The 20,459-nt window shown below is 45.1% G+C and overlaps 1 long non-coding RNA gene across 1 annotated transcript in view; it reads left to right on the forward strand.

The window, feature by feature from the left end:
• The window catches only part of LOC142000881 (uncharacterized), a 64,326-nt gene that overhangs the window by 1,006 nt on the left and 42,861 nt on the right, over nucleotides 1-20,459 (forward strand). The window lies entirely within an intron of this gene.

Raw genomic sequence — 20,459 nt, forward strand, 5'->3', positions numbered from 1 at the left:
ACCCTAATGAGCCATCAAGAAATAATTTAGTACTGCTGTCACAAAGGGCCATAGGTGATATTGCTAGGAAAGACCGGAAGGCATAAAAAGGAACAGTTCTGCAATAGAAATCACATTAGCAAGGGCCGAGTTGATCAAACACATGGGCCTCATCCCTCCTCCACTGTGGTTCGAGCTTGTGGGAATGCACACAATGAGGCTGGTGCTCTCGATGAGTTGCGGTCCATGTTTCAAAAATCATTACCCATAATTTGACTTCCCTGTGCGAGGAAGGGAGGTTTCATATCACTGGTCTGGGTATCACTTCCAGGGACATCTTGTCCCATGGATGCAAAGGTCATGGAGAAAGACAATGTCGTCCATTCATTTAAAAAAAATAAAATAACCTTAGCACCAGATGAGATGAGGGTTCCACTGGGCTGGGTGTTGCACATGCACGTAACAAGAGACAGTTTAACAATCTAAGTGGACAGGACTGGCAAAAGGTAGGAGGGAATAACAGAGACACAGAGAGGTGAGGCAACTTGTCCAGCATCAGACACTGAGTGAAGGGCCGAAATAGACCTCAGGTTTCCTGGCTCCCAGTCCTGTGTCCAAGACACGGGATCATGCTGCTTCTCCCGTATGGTAAAGAATTACTGTGATGCAAATGCTCAAACCAACACAGAGAAAGAGCAAGAAGACTGTTTATCCAAACATTAGTTAAATATTAAATACATTACAATAGCTTCTCCTGTTGTTGTAGCCAGGTGATAAATTTTTAAAGGGGGCTGGAGCGGGTAGGGAGTACAGATGGCATGCTAGCTGGAGTGCCCTTGAAAAGAGTGCTGTTCAGCAGCATGTGGATGGAATTACCTTCCTCCTTAAAGATGCGGCCTGGGTGCTAATAAGAAGTTATTATGATAATCGTCGTATTTGTTTCTGGAGTGTCTGCAATGCTGGACAAAGCTGGGGGCTATATATAACAGGACCCTGCCTAGAGGGGTTACAAGCCAAAGGCACAACAGAAGCATATAGGAGAAACAATAGAACTCCATGATGCATATTGTAGACAGTAAATAAATCTACATGCTACAGACACGGATGGGAGTGGGGATAAAACCCCATGATCTTTGGGACCAGAAATATGGGCCTCAACTACTTCAGTTGTTACTGGTTGTAGGGTTTTTTGTTATACTTATAAGAAGCACACGGGATCTTTATAGGGGAGAAGGCAGCATGCCACATTTATTGAGAATACAACAGTTAGCATATGCTTTTCAATCACACACAAACACACACACAGTCCTGCCAGTCGATGTTTATAGTTACCAGTCCAGAGTTTAGATCAATCTAGTGGCCAGCCAGATTGGTCGCAAAGGGGAGCAGGGCTCTGTCGGTGGCGATCTGATGCTCCTGGAGTGTGGCAAGACGAACCCAAAGTTCCATGGCAAAGCACCCTGCTCTTAAAGTCTTTTTTCTCTGTTGAAGTCTATGGATTTTGCTGTTTCAGTTTGTGGCCGGTTACTTCTTAATTGGTGTATCTTTTGATGCATCTTCCAATACACCCCCGAGAGGGTCATCCTGTCCTGGTTCCAATTTAATCAATTGTCCTGTCTTTAGAGGTGCGTGCCAGTCAATCTGCCCTTCCTTCATTATGGATGCACGTTGATGATTCTCTGGTCCTTAAGTCTCTTCACTCCTTCCTCCTTGACCATCTGGCTATAACAATGGCCTTCACACCTTATCTTTTCCTGATGCATACATTCCTCGTTCACACAAACAGTCTTTTACAGAGACCTTTGAGAATACAAACAGTGTCAGTTTATTTTGAATCTCCTTAACATAGACACAATACAAGATCCTGTCTCTTACTTACTAAACCTTAAAACGAAGAAATGTATATTTAACTAGAGTGCCTAATTTGTAATACATATAGGAAACCATAGTAGACATTATAACTTATTCTAAAACAAAAGGGTGACCATAATCAGTCATAAGGATTGTTCTGGTCTGTCCCTGCCTTAACATCAGTACAGACACTGGCAGTCTGTCAGATGCAGTCCTACCAATGTCCCAGAGGGTCATTCCTTTCTGCTATTCAAAAAGGGTGGCTGGTAAAATGAAATCAAGACATAGTACCTCTATTCTTATAGTACAATTATAAAATCCTGCTCCTACATTTTGTCCTTTCTAGAGAATGTGGCCACTAGAAGGTGACAGTGACACAATCATCGTTATACCGATGAGGTGGATCTTCAGAAGATTTTTGAAGCTTAGATGGAGGTTGGCAGGAGTATGGAGAGGCACTAAATACATACACGGAAGTGAGAGGGGGAGGGACACAGAGAGCGAGGGGATGTGCTTTGGGGGTCTAGTCCTTAGCCCATTGAAGACAAGGGAAAGAATCCCACTGACTTTAGGGGATTCTGAAAGCACCTTAGTGTAGGGTGACCAGCCAGCAAATGTGAAAAATGGGGATGGGGGGCAAATAGGAGCCTATATAAGAAAAAGACCCAAAAATCGGGACTGTCCCTATAAAATCGGGACATCTGGTCACCCTACTTTAGTGTCACATTAGGGGTGAACTAGACCCTCAGGACCTGAACGAGGCTTCCTGTGTGTGTGTTCAGCATTAATAGTACAAAAACATATAGTATGTCCCCTATGTATTTGCGAGAAAGATGAACCGTGTGTGCAGAGGAATGGACTGAGGAGGAAAGACTGAAGAACTTAAATACATATGATTTAGCTAACTTGTGAATCAGGGTAGCTTGAAAATTGCATCTACGTGACATGAAGGGTACAAAATCCAAGGAAAGATAGGAGTTCCTTGCTTGGTGCAAGAGTCTGTAACCTAGGAGCAATGAGCTACATTTAGAAAAAGAAAACACCACAAAAATGACTTGTGACCTGTTAGACTGAGATTATCAATTGTGTTGCTTAGAGTCAAGGGGCCAAATCTTGCTCTCATCTTCACCTATGTGAGGGTTGAGGACAATGGAGTGACTCTGGTGTCAGGGAGAGAAGGAGCTGGCCTGTATTGAATAATAGATGCTAGGTGACTGAGAGCTCATGACACGCAAGTCAAGAGACTCTGCTGGATGTCATCAGCTTTGAAGCCAGATGATGAAATTTCATCCCCAAGTGTGTTCAGTTCTGTGCTCACTGCCTACCCTGAGAAGTAGATTGTGGGGAACTTGGATGTAAAACTGAGCTAGGGAACTCCTTTCTTGTCAAGGAAATCTGCATCCTGAAATCTCCATGCCCCCCTTGCTAGTGCTGTTAGAGTAGGAGACTAGGAGTCAAGACTCTGGAGGTGTATTCTTGGCAGGGCTGGCCAAAATGTTTTTAATTAAACATTTTCTTGTCAGAAAATGGGGTTTTGCTGAAATCAAAATGTTCTGTTGGGAAAATCGAAACTCAACGTTTCATTTCAGCACAAAACCAAAGGTTGAAATATCGGAAGTTCCTTGTCTTGATCAGCTCTTCTTTTTTCTTCCACTGACTTGCTGGTTGCTGTTGGGAAATCTGCTTTACCCCTGTGCACCAAGTTATGGGGCGTCAGAACAACAGGGAGAACAATATAGACCTGGGGCATTTAAAGGCGACCCAATCAACGTTTGTGAAGTGCTTTGAGATCCTCGGCTGAAAGCTGTTACAGAAAGGAGAAGTCTTATTTCATGACTCAACCCCAATTTCTCTGCAATGTTTTAAAACTTTTTGTGCTGTTTACACTTCAGTAAAGCCCGGTAGGAGTGGTCTTTACTGGATGACTTGTCCCATTCAAAGTGCTCTGCTCCCACCATCTGTTTTTGCCCTGTCAGCTGACCCCAGCACTCCTGTTCCTTATGTATATTTAATCACAAATGAGTCAGCACATGAAACAAAACTGATATATATCTATAGCTATACATAGATGGGTGTGGGAGAAGGAAAGCAGAAACCTCTTACTATTTCTCTATGCAACTGCCCAGTAACCCATGTCTTTAGCCCAATTACAATTACAATGCATATGATCCAAGCAAGGGATGAAAGGATGTACTGGTAAGAGCATTTGAACAAGATTACAAGAGAGTTATGGTCACTCTGTTAGAGAGAAGTAACCCTTTTATTAATATTATGGAGATTAAAAAACAACAGCAGAAGCCCCTGAGGGTCACCCCAAAGGCTTTGCTGGTGCAGCCATTGTTTGGGATGGAGCTATGGGGGACAGTGACGCACCAGCATACATTAATTAGTTCCCTGCCTCCCAGTGCTAACGGGGGCAAAGCAGAGCTCCCAGCCAGCCAGGGAGGAAGCCCTTTTCATCCAAGCTGGGTAAGGAGTGGGGTTTGAGCTTGGAAGAAGGCCCCTCGTTTGGTCCCAGTGTCTCCATAGACTCTGATAACTGCTGAGTGACACTCATGCTGATTTGATGCAGTTGCATGTGGTCGCTGAATATTTGGCAAGGGGCAACATTTTTAGTTCCTGGGCAATAATCAGTGATCATCTCTAACCACCTTGCATTCCAGGAGCAAGGCTGAGAAGAAAAAAATGAGCACCTAATTCTCTGAGCCTCCCTTGCCTCTGTGGAATGGACCATTCCATTAACCCTCTATTCAGCCAGTGGTCAGTTCTTCATCTCTTTGCAGTTTTTGTAAAACATGATCCAGAGTGTGGAAGCCTGGGTCGTCCCGCAGTGTGATACGACTCACCTAATGCTTCGGGGAAGCGTAAAGTGCGTTACAGATGGATTGGCCCCTCCGCAGTCATCGCTCCCCACTCCTTTCTTCCTCTCAGTCCCCGCTGCTCTAAAATCTATGCGTGTGGACATTCCTGTTCGAAATCTCATGATCTGACCTGTTCCTGTGGCATTTCCCATCCAGTTCTGCAGACGTGAGAAATTCTGGGCCAGTCTGGCTCCCACTGACTGAGAAATATGCAGACATTGAGGGACTTTTATGAGTTGAACCTCAGAGCCTTGTGCCCGGCATTTATCTATCTAGCTTGGGCCTGATTTTCAGAACTGCTGAGCACCTACAACGCCAGTGGAAGTCAATGGAGAGGAAGGTTTTGCTCTGTGGTTCAGGCACTGTGCTTGGGCTTGGAAGACTGGGTTTAACTCCTGGATCTGCCACAGGCTTCTTGTGTGGCCTTGAGCAAGGCAGTTAATCTCTCTGTGCTTCCATTCCCCCATCTGCAAAATGGGGAGAATAATCTTTCATATCTACCATCCTTTGCCTGTCTTGTTTATTCAGATAGTAAGCTCTCTGGGGCACACTCATGTGTGGGTGTGAACTCGTGCGCACACAAGGGGGCCCTAAGCTCAGGTGTGGCTTCTGGACATTATTGTCAACATAAATAATGCTCATGTTTACAACTCCACACTGGGTACTCAACTCCTCTGAAAATAAGGCACTCACTCATCTGAGCACTGTAAGACCAGAGAGTGAGGAACTGGTGTTAATCAACCTATGTTACTCCTTACATTTCAATATTGCACTTCCAAACATTTTTCGCTCACTCTTTCCCCACGCTGCAACTTTATAACCAAACGGGGATACAACAGCAGGTGACTGTTGGGGATAACTGATTTGGTTACATGATGTTCTCAACTTATATTGGTTTGAACTAAGTTTATCAATCAGGCATGGAAACATTAATCACCCAGAAAAAATAACACACAGCGAAATGACTTTTCAAAATGTCGTTGGTATAATTATCATCTTGCCCATTACATTAAATGCCACCATTTATAACTGTAATGTTTAAGTATGCAAACAGTAATTAACTTGGTAATGAACTAAGGACCCCTGTGCCTCTCCTCCCTCAGCTAATTTGCATGTTAATTATCATTAGCAACTGGGGAAACAAGTTATAAACAGCTTAATTAGCAGCTTAATCATTTTTACAAGAAAATGTGCCACACTTTGATACATGAGCAAGAGTTAGATTAATGAAGTCAGATGAGAATGTTTTTCCAGCGTCGTTTCCAGACACAGCGCTGTGCTTAGAACTGGGAGACCTGGATTACCCACAGACACACACACGCATCTCAGGGGTTCGGGCTTCATTTTACAAGCAGGGATTGTGTAGGTAGAGGGCTTTCTCAGCATCTAAGGAGGAACTGGCCTACTTCTTCATGTTGGAAAACAAACAGCTCATTTACAACCATCAATAGGCCATGGTGGAGTTTGGTGCTTTGTGATGACAGGCCATAGAACCATGAGACTTTGGGCCTCAGTGATAGTTGTCTGTTAACTATTCTGTTGCTGGTCCTTTCTGCTGTCATTTGATTGGCAGACTGCTGGGGGATGCCTGGTCTAGTCAGCATCATGTTAGATACTTTGGGTGTGCCTGTGTAGTCCACACCCACTCAGTGTGGAGCTCTGTCCCCCTCTCCTGGTGAATGGGCCATATGTGGAGATCGATGAGCCTGTTACAGCCTTGGCTAATGGATTTGCATGTAGTAGCTGAGGACGTCGAGGTCTGTGCTTTTAGAGCCAGAGGTCCTAGGTGCCCCACACACAGCACTAGCTTCCCATTGGGGCATTGAACCCTGATCCCCCTAAGGCCTCTTACTGTACATACATATGGCAGCTCCGCAGATCAACGCATTCTCAATGGCTATAGCCTGGGATATCTTACAGCACAGCCAATGCCAGGGTTGCACCTGGAAAACCCTGATCAATCCAACAGCTGAGCTGGTACATTCTGCCTTGATTTGCTAGTGTTTGCTACAAAACAGCACAGGGGATGGATAGGTCTTCTTCTGAATGTGGTTGGGCAGATGTGTTCTTCCCTGTGTGCCAGCGCTAAGCCAATGCCCAAGAGGGCAGGCACGTACCCACTCGGGAGTGCCGCTTTTGGGATAAGACATAAACACTGAAATTTGGGCCAAGATTTCCCAAAATCATTTCCCGCCCTTCAAAGGGGCCAGATTTTCAGAAAGTACTGAGCACTTGTGCTGCACAAATCAGGGCCTTTTGCAGTCTCTCAAGTTGGGCACCTAGCAATCAAAGCTTTCCAGTTCATTAGTCTCTTCTGAAAATGGTGGCCAGTAATGCCTCCTTGTGGGTCATATCCAGGGTGGGTTTAGGGACCAAATAAAAGCCGGAAGGAAAATGTCACAAAGTGGCTGGTTAGACTCTTTAATAACAAAGAAATTTGTTTATTTGATGGAAAGCTCTGAGGCTTTTTTCCTCCCTGAAGCGACTAATTATGAAAGAGGCAGGGTTGGGATTGTTATCCAGAAACTTCTGATTTCTGCTTCTTTCTCAGCCACTAATGTGCTATGTGGCCTAGGGCTAGTCATATAGGTCTCTGCCTCAGTTTCCTTATCTGAAAAAAGAGAGAAGCAATTAGATCTGCCTGTGGAAGGTATTTTCTGGGAAAATTTGTGAAAGAAATATACCAACAACTTGCATTTTTTGAAAATATTATTTGCAGACATTTTCTAGTGTTTCAATGAAAAGTTGCAAACCAAAATATTTTGATTTTTCAGGTTTTTTTCTCTCCTCCCCCCTCAAAAAAGGGAAATTTTAGAAAGAAACAAGTATTTTCTGCACAAATGTTTGTTTAAAAAAAAGAGGTCATTTTTCATATCTCTAATACAAAATATTCAATGGAAAAATTTCAACCAGCTCTAGTTGCTGTTATTATTATTATCATTACAATGGGGATGGGTTTAATACGAAGGAGAAATAATTAACCCAGTTTGGTCACATTGCTAGTGCCACGTGCCCCCATTTAGCCTACACTAAGGCAGGGGGCATTGTCGGGTTACCTGGCATTGCTCTTCTGTGTGTATGTGATGAGGTGTCTACCTCACACAGGGGAACAAAAGGATAACAGTCAAGTAAGAGCCCAATTAGCCCACCTGGCTGCACCTGCAGGGGCCAGGCTTGATTTGTTATTACCCCTGGCTGGGCAGGAGCTGGGGCTTCTTCACAAAAGAAGAAGTGAAAGCTACAGAGGGGTGGGCCAGTAGAGATACCCAGGAGAGAGGAGGTAAGGACTGCCCTCTGTCTGGGAAGGAAAACTGAAGAAGGCCCCAGGGATGGAATTAAACCTCGTGGTGAGGCCTGGAAAGGGGGCAAGGCACAGAGAGGCTGTCCTAAGAGGTTGGTGTTCCAGCAGAGAAGGAAGGAGCTGGGAGGATCTAGGGAAATGGCAGAGACCTGGGGACCAGAGGAGTGGCTGTGTTAAGCACAGGCTGCAGGGAAGCTGCACAAGGGGCTTGGTGGTAGGAAGTGGCCCAGGCAAACAGCAGTGTGGCTGAGTAGCAGACCTAGCTGCTCTGTACAGGGTCCCTGAGCCAAAGCTGAGAGTGAGTCTGGATTCCCTTCCCAGCCCTGAGGAAGGGGTGTTTGAGTCTGATGTAAGGACTGTTGAGGCTGGGGGGTGTCTGAAGATGGAGTGTCAGGCATGGGATGAGGAATAGCCCAAGATGGGGCAGAAGGATCTTTTGTGTTGGATGTTTCATTGTACTTTTGTTACCCCGATGTGGAGCTGACCTCAGTGGAAACTCTGAGTGTGGAGTGCCTACTGGCCTGGACCCTGCGTGGTTAGGTAGAGAACTGATAGTCCTTGGTGGGAAAGAGGGAATTCAGACAGGTGACTTTTCCTGCATGGATTTCTTCTTGTTGTGACTAAAGGCTTTGCCGAATTCAAAGTATAACAACGCCAGGACCATCAATGTGCTACGTGCAGTGGCCACATATTCTTCATGGCTATCTTCAGGGATAAAACATGGAAGTTTTGTCTTTAAAAATTCTAGGCCCCCTGGAACCTGAGCTGAAGGGGAATCTCTGGCCACTGTGGCAGTATTAGTCTGTTATCTTTTGTGTGCAGTTGCTAGATAGTCTGACATAGTTCAACTGGTCTGAAACATTCTATCCAGTATGGTGTGTGTGCACAAACCCACATACAATTGTGTTTTGGACATACACAACTGTGTGTGCAGTAAGGAGGTGAGAGTGAAGAGCAGAACATGTAATTCCTGGCCCCAGCCATGCTTCTTCCTAGGAATTCATGTAAGGCTTGTGGCTTGTTCTGTTTGGTTTTAATCTTGAGGTGGAGACCTTCTTTGCCAACATTTCCCTTGTCTCCCATTTCTAGGCATTGTTAACTCGCTGGGAATTGTTCTTTCATTGTTTCTGCTTTGTTATCTTTAAATGGGCTTCTGACCAGGAGGATATATATCTATATCAGGGCTTTGGACCTCACTGCAGCTACCCCATTTTTACTCCAGCTGAGCATCTTGACAGAACTAGCTAAAACACCTAACTTGTCCTTTCTTTGCAAGCAGTGGATCTCCTGTAAAATCTGGAATGGGTTGTATAATTGAATTAATAAACTCGTAAACCCTACCTCCATAGTCAGATGAAGACTAGATAGAGCTTTCCTGTGGGCCTTTATGCTTCTAGTCACCTTCTTGCTAGGTAATGATCTCCAGATGGGAACTCTCCCTGTTGCTTATGTAATGAATAAACGGTTGCCCTGGGAGATTTTTCCATGTTAATTTGCCAAGAGGGCTTTGTTTCTTGATCAAATGAACTAACGTGATGAAGGGGTGATGGAGATATTTGTTTGCAATAGCATAAAAGCATTTGGCTGCAGAGGAACCGTGGTGTTAGACTGGGAGATTTGGTATCTGACAGGGGCCACGGTCCATTAGGGCCTGTTGCCAAATCCCACAAAGTTCATTTCACTGCAGGCTTAAACCAGATTCAAGATTCTGCTTGCTTGAGTGCCAGAGGAATCTAGTGACTCAGTCCTTGGAAATAGCAAAAGTTATTAAAGGTAACATGTTACACAACATTATTGGCTCAAATGCACCCTGGTGTTCCTCCATTTTGACCCTATTGGCTGACTGTGTATTGAATTGCATTCAGTAGCAGTCTTGCCCTTTGGGGGCATCTGGAGGCAACACCATGCTCAGAAAATGAGAAGATAAAGTCCCCTTCACCCGTTTCTGTGCACTGTTCACAGCTGTTACCAGGATCAGGCTTACGTCTTCTGGCTGAAGGATCCACGCCAGGGTGCTCCCGGTGGCAGGGTGCGTATTTCAGCCAGGGCTTCCACAGCCACAGCAGCAATGGAGTTCTGGGGAGGCACCTGTGCGTGGGTGAAGAGAGAGTCACTGCAGGACTTTGCCAAGTGCCCTCTTTTAGTAAGTGTAAGTGCCGCTGAGGGGGGTCACAGGTTCTGACTGAGAGTTGCTACTCACTGAGCAGCAGCCAGCCTGAAGAGTTGCGGCATTAGAGTGGTTTCTGATGGTTTTTCTCTAGGGCAGCTTCATTTGCAGTGTCTAAATGATATAAATCATTTTGGAATCATGACCTGTTCCCAAACTGGAGAACTGAATGCTGGATTCTAGGGAAAACTCTCTCATGAGTTCTGAGTGTGAATGTAAAGGAGCACCCAAGTGACTTTGCTATTGAAAGAAAAAAGTATCCTTAGACACCACCATAATACAAATGAAAAATAACATTAGAACCCAACAGCACAAAGCTTGGGGATAGTGCAGTTTCTGCTTGCGGCTACTGGAAAGGCATTTCAAATGGGACATTCGCAGAAGAAGTGATGGGATAAATAGTTTAAGCAACATTAAACTAATGGGTAATATCACCAGATGCTCACATTGTAACGTGCCAACTGAATACATTAATTCTGAGAACAAATTGGTACTTAACTGTTTTCAGTGGGTTGTGTTATGGGATTATATATCTGGAATAAAGATACAGGCATTGCATATACAGGTAAATAAGGTGCTTTGATACCATAATGAGAGTATAGTACAGATACCTTAACGGACAGAAAAATCCCTTGTATGTGAATTGATTGACACTGTAAATCTGCGGTAAGTGGAGAATAAATTCCTGGTGGAGAAAATTGATGCCAATTCATATACCCTAGTTTTATGGTGTGTGAAAAGAGATCTGAATTTATACAATTAAATAACAAGCTCTAAAGCTTTGGGATAAAGTGATTGTCTGTTCTTTTCAAGCCTGGATTGTACTGTAAGTAATTCTCTCTGAATTTCATCCTCCTGTCATTCTAAACCATTACCAGTAGAGGGTACCAATGCACCGTTTGTGTTTATACGGATAGTCACCTTTGGAAATCCTGAATCTTTCCTTTGTGTGGCTAAGCTGGAGCCAGCACAAAAGCAGAAAGCTGTTACCTTATGGGGCTTGGGAGTTTTGCTCACAGAATTTGCACCAAATGGCTGGTCGCGGGAATCTAAATGTGATGGACAGAACAGAGGGGTTTGTCGTGGAAACCTGAGACTCCAATTCTTTTCAGACTTGGAAATTAATTTATTTTGTGTCCTCTTCTAAATCTGTGTTGTGGGGCATCACTGGCCTGCCCCTCTGATCTCTCTCTCTCGTTTCACATGGGTCCCGGTGCGGGGTGACTCTCTGAAATTTCCCAGATCAAATTCAGCTCAAGCAGGAGCGTGGCTTCCTCATCGAAGCGTATCTCAATGGGCTTGAGCCACGTACGTGTATGTGTGTGTGTGTGCACAGAGTAGCCTGGGGGGAGAATTTCAGAAAATCAGGCCCTCTTGTGGGATGTCTACTCTTTTCTACTTCCAATCAGTTGGGAAATATCATAATAATGGAATTTCTTATCATATCAGCTTCTAGTTTTACCTGGGACTCAACCCCTTTTTCACCTGTTATTTTCCATTTTTAACAGAACTGTATGCACCTCACAACAGTTGTGGTCTGGAATTTGGGTGAAGGTTTCCAGAGAACTTGTGCGAGGTGAACTGGTTCGTCCTGAACTAGGATCTAGAAATTCAGCTAGTATTTTGTCACTTTCAAAGACCAGGTAAATTATGATGATCAGTGCAGAACATCTCTGAAGAACACGCAGGTGATTTCCAGTTTTGTATTCATAAGTGTCCCGTTCCCATTAACCGAATACTACCCTAAGTGGGCCTGAGGCATGGGTCTGTAATGAAGTGTAAGTGTTAACTCCTGGTCCAGTTCAAGCTAGAGGAAGCTTTGCCATTGACTTCAGTGTGTCCAGGCTCTGACTCCTAATTTTGGTCTCTTCTGTTGAGACCATTAGGAGTTTGAATCCATTCAAGATCAGTTGTAGCTGTTCACTGGCATCTGTGTAATGAGCTGGTGGCTTTGGTCTACTGTGGGCAGGTATAATTGAATGTCACAAGAAACCCACCCCCAAGCACTGTGCTAATACACAGCACTTTTCATCCCAAGATGCCCATCCACTTTGTAAAGGCGGGTTTTATTATCCTCACTGTACAGATGGGGAAACCGAGGTGCAGAGATTTGCCCAAGGTCACATGCTGCATTCGTGGTAGACTTGGGAAGCAAACCTAGATCCCCTGACTCCCAGTCTGCGGCCCTGTTGCCTGTATCATGTTGCCTCTTTAGCTCTACGAAGAGGCCAAGAACTGAATGGATTTGGCGGCTGAATTACCCTCTCAGTTCTAGGGCTAATCTCTCATGGCTGGCACGAGGTGTGTTGCTGCTGATTTGTTAATGATCAGATGACATTCGCTTCCATAGCTCACAAGCTTGCACCTTTCACGAGCACTAAATTAAAATATTATTGCACCTTCATGTTAGGGTAATGCCCGGAGTCCTCAGTCAGGCCCTGGCCCTGCCCTATGAATATAGACAAAGATGACCTGTACGCCAAAGAATTTACATTCTGAGAAGGTAAATGATGTATGAAGGGTGGGAAGAAGAGGAATATAATTCATCTAGACACATCCATTTGCATTTTGTAATGTATTATCGCTAGATAAAGAGTCAGCTAAATGCTGAGAAATGGAGACTTTCCTGCATCATGCAAGAAGGTACGAAGCTGATCCTCATCTGTGGGAAATCCGAGCAGCCGACTGAGGCCAATGTGCAAGTCAAGGGAGCGTCTCTGGTTTACACTAGCCGAGACTCTGGCCTGGTGTGTGTTGTTTCCTCAGTCAGTGGCCCACAACACTTCCTTGCGAGGTATGGTGCCCTCCAGAACGGCATCCGGTGCCCAGAGCGCATCCCACGCTACCTTCTACATGTTCTTGATCAGCCCACGTAGTCAGTGCTGCTGAACGTTTCCTTTGTTACTGAACCTGGAGTGAGCGTCTCTATTTTAATGTAAAGGCACGAAACGACAGCTCAGGGGTTCAGCATCCCAGTTTAAACTTCCTCTTCAAGGGCATTTATGCTTCAGCAAATAGAATAATCATTTAAGAAAAGAGATGAGACGCTGATAAAGGTGCTCAGTGGATTGTTTCCAGTAGCCTGTAAATACCAGGAGAAAGCCCCTCTGACACCTAGCACAAAGCCAGAGGCAGCTTCGCTATAGAATCCACCCTGGAGTTTTCTTTCTCTTGTTAGCACTTTAGCAGGGGCCATCTTGATGAGCCAATCAGCCTGGATCTTTTGTTCCTAGAAGTGTAATTGTTTGCCCTCGCTGCTTTTTTGTCTTGGCCTGATATTGTCTTTGGGGTAGTCTTTTCCTTGAGCCTGTGCAGTGCTTACCACAATGGGGCTCTAGCCCTTGGTTGGCGTTGCTAATAAACCCCTTGTGGTATCCCAGCTGGCTGGTGTGGAGACTTCCAAAGCAACATATTTACTCAACCAGTTCTGGACCTAATCCTGCAAACACTTGGTTTCAAGAAGCACTATATGCTAAATAAAGCAGTAAGAGTTTGTGGGATTTGGCCCTTAAGCTCTCCTCTTCCCTGCCACTTGAGCAGAGGTGTGAGTACATCCAGAAGAACACCAGAGGGAGTATAGGAAGGAGTGAGGACAAGGAGAAAAAACGAGATGGTGGGAGCACTATGGGCTCCCATTGATTTCACTGGGCTTTGGATCAGGCCCTTTGGGAGTCTGCTTGAATAAAGAATCTAATTTAGTTGCACTGGCTACTCATCTGCGTCACCCCAACTCCACCAGAGAGCTGGCCTCTGTACACGCATGCCCTTGTTAGAAACCCAGCTAGGCAGTCGTTGCCTTTGGGGTTGTTCACCAATGCTCCTTGTCTGACAGAAAACCACTGCGACACCCTTTGACGTGTCCTCCTTGTTCCTAGAGGCAGGACTGTGCTATGGCCACTTCCTCCTTCTGGCCACCACTGCTGACCCTTCACGTGCAGCCTTCCAGAGCAGGGAGCAGCTGTTATAACCTGCCCCCCAGCACACCGCGCACACACGCTCCTTTCCCCAGCAGTCAAAAGAAGAGGAGATTAAAGAGAAGTAAACATCAACATTTTTCTTTTTTCCTTCCTTCCTTGGCCCAAACCACATGCTTGTCTTCATTCCGCTCTATTGTGATCGTGCTTAGAGGCTCAAGCCCACTGTTCTAGACACAGCCCAAACAAGCCCTTGCCCCGAACAGCTTACATTTTAGGTGTGAGATGAGAGGCAGGTGGCTACTGCAAATGGGGGAAGCAGAGAATAACCATGAGCTGGGTACACAACGATCAGACCTTTGTGGGTCTTTGAAATCAGTAGCCGGATCTGAATCCTCCAAGGTGGCCCCCTCTCTTCTGTCAGACATTATCCTCAACTTAGTCCTGTTCCAATGATAGATTCCATCCTGGATCCAAATGTGGGACCTTGAGCGTATCCTTTGATCTCTGGTCTTGTCTGTTGCATGGATTGGGATTGCAAAGAAGAAACAGAACATTTAAGACAACAGCCTGTTCATTGTACTAGGATGTAAATACTAAAACAGTGGGGAAAACAAACCTATAGATTGATAGATGCCTGTAGTTTATAAGTTATTAAGCACTAGGTAACAGATTTGATTAATTTTGTGCCTGGAGGGTTTTTCTTTTCCTTTTTTAAGAATTGGAGAAAACAAAATATTTTTCTAATTAAATAAATCTACGGTACCCGCTAATGGGGCCCGTCTGTGCGCTTGTCACAGAGCACTGGGAGAAGTGGAATAATGATTTTATTTTTTCATTAAATAGAATTATAGGCAGTTACTCAAAGCAACTGTGAGCCTAATTGAAAGAAAACCATTTCTTCTTAATTTACTTTCATGGTTCCGGATGATAAAAGAGTGTGTTCGCTGGAAAATTAAATAAAAAACACAACGCAAGGAAGCTTGAAATATTGCTTGGCAGGCACAGGTGGGATAGACGAGCCTGCTGCTAACATGACTTCCTTTTAACTTTAACTCGAAACTTTGAGTGAGTTCAGATACCAGCGTTTCCACTGAGAAGCCATCCTCCCTGCTCCAGCCCCTTCCCAAGGTTTTATTCAAGCCTTCGCTTCAAAGCCAAATCGCTCAACTCTTAATTTAGTCATCCCCCAAATCAACCATTCAATATGGTCTCCTCCTGCGGTCATGAGCCTAGAGTTAGATTGTGCCTCAGACTGCGCTCTGGAGAATGGCAGTTAGAGAGAGTGAAACCCCGTTCCTCATGCCCTGCATGGGCTAGCCTACCCTACCCATACCTTAGCTCTATGTGCCTAGGAGTAAATGGGGCTGCTCACGCCCTCCGAGGAGCGGATGGGGAATGAGTGGATCCTTGGCTCCGCTCTTCTCACACTCATTGCTCTCGGCTACTCAGGCCAATGTTGTAACCTGCTGCGGGGGTAAGCCAGGAGGAAATTACGACCTCACATGAGTACTGGAGAAGGAGAGCAGGAATTGTGACGCAGAGGGGTGTCTATGAGGCACGGGACCTCCAGGGGCAATGAAGAGTATGTATCTCCCCTGTTTGGGTCTGCACCTAAAGGCACAATCTGGCCCATAGAGAGCAGATGTGAAGTAGTGGTCAGAGCAAGAACCTGTTATTCAGGACTCCTGGGTGTCAATGTTTTACAGGCTGGGTGGGTGGCCAAGAGCTAGTGGATCGCACTGTTGGGAAATGCAAGTCAATGCGCAGGGCTTTACTTCTTTTGCTGTTCTCGAAGCCATTCAGTTCCCAGCTGAAGCCTGTGGCTGTCCAGGGCCTGTACCGGGGAGCTCTCTGCATCCTTGCAAGTAACTCACAGGATGGCCCAATCTCCCCTTCCATCACAGGGATTGGAGTGGGGAAGGCAATGAATGGCATGATCATTTTTATCCCCTGGCAACTGGCTGGGACCCCATTCTTGCTTGGGGCACCACAGACCATTAGGCTGGGCTTGGGGGTGCACTGCCCCATGCAGGCCTGCTTCTCCTTGAGTGAAACTTCCAGGCTCCCTGAGTGTGTATGTTGCACCAGCACTTGAGAGGTTATAATTCCATTGTGAGGGTCCCTACATGGCCATTCTACTGCCTGAGATATGGACACATCTGCTCGGGATCACAGAAGCAAACAGTGGCTGCAGCACTGACAGGAGTCTGTTTCCACTAACTGTTCCTGCTACTTCTTACACTAAACACTCCCTTAAAAAGGCATCAGATAATGTTTCCCTGTGGCTGCTGTCAGACTCTCTCAGGGCTGCCATTTGCTCCATCTTTTGGATCTACTGGGTCCAGGATGAGATTCAAACCATCCTCCAAGGAAGCAAGATGTCTCTTTTTTTCTGTAGGAAATTAACTTTCGCTCTTCTACTGATGACATTGAAGAGGCACAAGCTCATTCCAGGGCTTTGAATGGCCTTGGGTCTGGTTAGCATATCGTGAAAGGGGGTGGGAGGGAAAGGGGGAGTTAACACAGTGAGGCTGAGATGCTACTCTGAAACAGATCCTTTTTTGCTTTTTAAAAACTAGCCTGAGTATTAGGAAGCAGATCTGGGGTGGGAACCAGATATTTCATTTTTATGGGGAATGCTGCAAGTCTGAATGTTTTGGGTTTCATTCCATTTCAATCAAATTCAGAAAACGGGGGGGGGGGGGGAGTGGGAATCTTCTTGGGTCAATTTAGATGTTTCCTTTTGATGAAACTGAAATGTTTTCTTCTGATTTTGACTTTTTATATATAATAGATTTGCATGAAAGGTCATTCCGAACTAGACAATTGAATGTTCTGTCTGCAAAGGCGCTGTAGATCTTCTCTCAACTTTTTTCTTTTGAAACAAACTTTTTTGTCAATTGTCATGTTTCACTTTTGACAAATCGGCATTTTCCAATGGAAACATGCTCCTCTGGAGAACTTCCTCCTTTAGGAAGCTTTGGGATAGGGATAGGGGAAGGAAGCAGCTTGGCTCAGATCATTAGTAACATGATACTGAACTTCCCATCTCTAAGCCAGTAGTTTGGATCACTGAGATCAACAGTGACCACATGTCATTACTGTTTGGTGGCCTATGTGAAAAGAACCAGTACATTTCAATCCCTGTTTAACAGGGTCCTATAGAAATTACATTAAACCTTCTTTGCTATTATATGGGACAGTCTGAAAAATCTATGGAAAGGTTATAACTTTTAATTAAAATCTAGACACTTTTTCCATATGGAGAATGAGTGAGCATGGCAGCAGAAAGTGGAAATTCCCAAGAGACATTGGTGAGGTCTCCAGCGCTGTATGTCAAACCCAAGACTTTTTTTCACTAACTTTTGAGTTCAGCCAAATTGACTTCAAATCTCCAGACCTTTGGAGAATTGCCAGTCGTTAGCTTGATCTCTCCATGATGATCATTACAGTAGCACCAATGGAAGTCAGAGCCTCATTGCGCCTGGCCCTGTACATACACCTAGTAAGTCCCTGCCTCAAGCTGTTTATGGGCTATCCAAATAGATGAGCTGGGCAAAAGGTGGGAGAATAGCAAAAGGTAATCGTTTCCTGTTGCCATTAATAATCCTACTGACCCATTTCTGAGCATCCAATCTGAAAATGCTCTGATATGCCTTTGCATACCTGATAAATGCCCCTTTCAAAATAAGGATTTCTGCCAAACTCTTTAATACTTCCTTAATGTGAAGTGACATTTTTCTCCTTTGTAATCACTGTATTAAAGTTTAATATAAAGTATTAATAAAACATACCATCCCTAATGGCAACCGGCAGAATAGTCTGAACATGGCTGCTGTGCAAAAGATATTTGTGTGACCAAATCATAGTGTGTTTAACCCTTTCTGTGCAGTCCAAGGGTAGGGGGTTCCTTTGCTATTTGGTGGTCCCAAATAGTGTACTCTTGAATGCAGTTACCACCACAAGCGCACAAGCCAGTAACGTATTGGTCATTTGTCTGTGGGGATCATTCTTGTCTTAAAAAAAAAAAAAAAATCATCCACTTAGAGAACTCGGGTCACTCAGCTAAAGGAGATGATTAAAAAAAAAAAAAGATTGAAGTGGGGGTGTTGCTGTTTTCTGCCCCTGTGGATTTTTAAAACCTCCATTTAAGGCCCAAAATAGAGATAGAATAAAGGGTGATTTGTGTCTTCCCCAGCTGTTCCAAGGGGGAAAAGCAGGAAACTGTGCTTGAGTCTATTTTCCTGGGTAGTTGATGTGACTAACTGCTGGCAAGCTTGCCATACTGTAAGTGTGTGTGTGTGTGTCTCACCTGTTGAAGGCCTATGGGTTACATTAATGGACAGGGCACCACCAGCATAAAACTCATGAGGGGGTGGTGGAGACTCCCTGACTTACCTGTCATTTACAGCCTCCTAAGGTTAAGCAAGCCAGAAGCATTTTAAGTATATAGGGCTAGGTATCTGGAGTGGCCATGCTGTGTTCAGTGCAAGACCAGGGAGGAGTAGGGGCAAAGTGGTCTTTAAGCTCCCTGCTTCCTGGGACTGCCCCCAGGGAAAGTTAGGGCAGCCTGTTGTCTGCCATGGCCCCATGGGGCCTCCCCCAACAGCTGGTGATTAATGGGCATTGTGGGGCATAGGGGTAACTGGGCTACATCCCCTTTCCCTTTGGAATACCTTGTGGAGAGTGGGTGGCATAGAATTGCTCAACCAGGAAGCTGTGGATTCTTCTGATGCAAGTTGAATATTTATGAGACTGGCTTTATTTTCTACTTTTTGCCACAAAACAGCAAACCGAGAGGAAGGATGGCCTTGTTATGGTGCTGGGCTGTAGCTCAGGGGCTGTGGCTTCAATTCCTTCCCTTACCACGTACCTTCTCTCTGACCCAGGCAGAACACTTAATCTCTCTCTGCCTCCATTCTCCAATCTTCTGCCTGCATGTTGCTTCTTTCTCCCTCCTTTGTGGGTCTCCCCTATTTAGGGTCTTTGGGGTAGGAAGTTTCTTTTACCTTGTGTATGTACAACATTGAGTGCATAATGTCCCTAATCTCAGGAGAGGACTCTCTTCTATAGGAAGATAAAATTTCCCCAAATCAAGAGAATAGCTTTAAAAAAAAATCACAATTTTAAAGAAGAACACTGGGTTCTTTTTATTTACCTTCTGGATTTTCAAACTTCGAAGTTCCAGTTTTCAAACTGATTTTCAACCATGAGAGTTAGAAGATCCTTTTATTTTTAAGTGAAAGCTGCAAGTCTCATGTAATCCCAGGTCTCCGGCAACCAGCACTTCTAGGGACCCACCAAATATTGTGAGGCTTGTAATAAAATCAGTGGAGCTGGCAACTCTAAAGTCCTGGTTCCACTGAAGGAAAAAGACAAGGGAACCAAACATTTCTGTTCACGTTTGTTTTCTGTAGTCACCCCAGCTCCTTTGCTTCACTTTGTTTTAGCCTGTTCTGAGGCTATAAAAATATCAGAAGGAGAGACCTGCACAATTGACTATTTTATAGATTCAATGGGGAAAATAGTCTCACATGCAGAGTAATCTGGGCTAGGAGGAGGGAAAGGAGAGAGAGAGAGAGAGAAAATAAAGATCCCGGCCTGGGACTGCGTGAGCGAGAGGTGTCGTGTGAGGGTAAAGAGTGACTTAGATACTAGAGGGACAGCATTGAGAAGCGGCAGGCGGAAGGAAAAAGGGGAGGGGGGCTGAGGGGGAAAGCAGGAGACATGGTAAGTTAAGTAAATTCACATTTATTTCTCCAAGAATTTGTTTCAAACACTCTTCCTGCCCTCACTGAACATTTGCTGTTTGGACGCCGTCCACGCAGGGGAGGAACAAAACCGCTCTGTGTTATAGCACCAGTGGCCACGGTGAACACCAGGTCACCGGCAGGCTGCTGCGTTCGGTGCCTGTGAGCTCTACCTGAGGCGCACTGTGTGTGGAGAGGGGTGAATCAGTGGGCATTTGGCCCCCCACTAGCACTCCCCCAGGCTCCATACTGGGCCTACAGTTCAGTCCTGTAAACGAAACCCCAGGGCTAATTGTTATCCATCTCCAGTCAGTCCCAGGCAATCTGTTACTAGCAGCTACATACTGCAGAGACTAGTCACCCTGGTCTCATTATGCTTTAAAATCTCTCCACAATGGTTCATGCAGAATGGGCAAGCTAGCCCACCGCTCTGTAATTCGATATCCTCAAGTCCAATTTCCAGTCCGATGCAATCAGAGAGGATAATGCTGCAAGATAGTCTCCCATTTAAATTAGGCCCCCGAATATCAGCACCAATGAAAGGGTTTTCAGCACCAGGGAAGACAAAATTAGTTTTACCCTTAGCCTAACCTTGCCTTCCCTGCATGGCAGATAGCAGATATGCTCCAGCTT

This window comes from Natator depressus, chromosome 18 (genome assembly GCF_965152275.1).
Source record: "Natator depressus isolate rNatDep1 chromosome 18, rNatDep2.hap1, whole genome shotgun sequence".
NCBI lineage: Eukaryota > Metazoa > Chordata > Testudines > Cheloniidae > Natator > Natator depressus.